Source organism: Echinops telfairi, unplaced genomic scaffold (genome assembly GCF_000313985.2).
Source record: "Echinops telfairi isolate 266 unplaced genomic scaffold, ASM31398v2 ScPeMD7_7441;HRSCAF=8479, whole genome shotgun sequence".
NCBI classification, from domain to species: domain Eukaryota; kingdom Metazoa; phylum Chordata; class Mammalia; order Afrosoricida; family Tenrecidae; genus Echinops; species Echinops telfairi.
In genome coordinates this window covers 1,351,524-1,352,711 of record NW_022111341.1, presented here as the reverse complement: position 1 = coordinate 1,352,711, position 1,188 = coordinate 1,351,524, and positions in this window count along the sequence as shown.

Here is a 1,188-nt window from a genome sequence, read left to right as displayed (position 1 = left end):
AAAGAATCTTGCAGCTTTTGTCTTAGTTTGTTTGAATGCTCCATCTTGGAGACTTCTCTCTCTCAGAACCCAGTCACCGAGCTGTGAGAAGTCCAAATCGTCTGGAAGGGCATCATGTCAACAGTCAATAGTAGCTGAGCCCCAACAGACCACCAACAAGGCCTGCCACTACCAGTTCCATGAGTGAGCCATCTGGGACATTCCCAGACAATCAAACCCTCTGACACCACTGGCAGCCTTGATATCCGTTATCACCGATCATTTTCAAAAACTGTCAGAAATCGTTTTTACTCGTTCTGTCATGAATCACTCATTTGTCCTCTAAGTCAGAGATGTTCTTCCTTGAAGCGTGCTGGGACCTCTCCTTAATTGTTCTTTTCATAAACAAAGAGTGTGTGTCTTCAATCTCTGGTGAAGCAGCTGCTTTGGGCATCCTAATTTTCTTTTCTTTTTTTTTTTATACTGTATGATGTTATTTTATTCTTGGTTTGAGGGGTTTTTTTTGGGGGGGGCATCCTAATTTTCTTAAGAGAATCTACTAGGACATAGCTAGACTATTTCCCCCAAAATAACAATTATATTCAAGGAGGTCTTCAAAAAGTTCATGGAAATGCATTTTTTTAAAAAAAACTATACAGAAATTAAAATTTTTTGTATCATATAAATTTATACTAACTTGTGATAACATGTCTGAACAGGATTTAATTTGAGAAAGATGAGTCTGAAATGAGCCTCCCCCAGAGCCATATGAATTCTGTTAGAAGGGAAGCGATTATGGTGGACAATGGGTGGAATAATGGTGAAGCCACAGATGCTGCATGAAAGTTTATGAGGACCCTGCCCTCAAGGAGTCAGCAGTTTACAAACAGGTCATTCTGTTTAAGAATGAAAACGAAAATGAAACTCACTGCAACAGACAAGCCACATCAATTTGCGAGCAAACAATCTTCCCTGCTCTTTAATTAAAGAAGACTGAACAATAAACAGCAGAAAAAAATAGAGACAACAACAGCACAGACATTTCCATTGGCTCTGCTTACAAAATTCTGCCTCAGAATTTGAGCCAACTGTCTGATCAATGAGTGTCAAAACCCAGATTAGCTGCAGACAAGAACTTTCTTTTTTTTTTTTTTGCCCAGTTCTGCTAATGTTTTTTTTTTTAATAATTCTTTTTTTTATCATTTTATT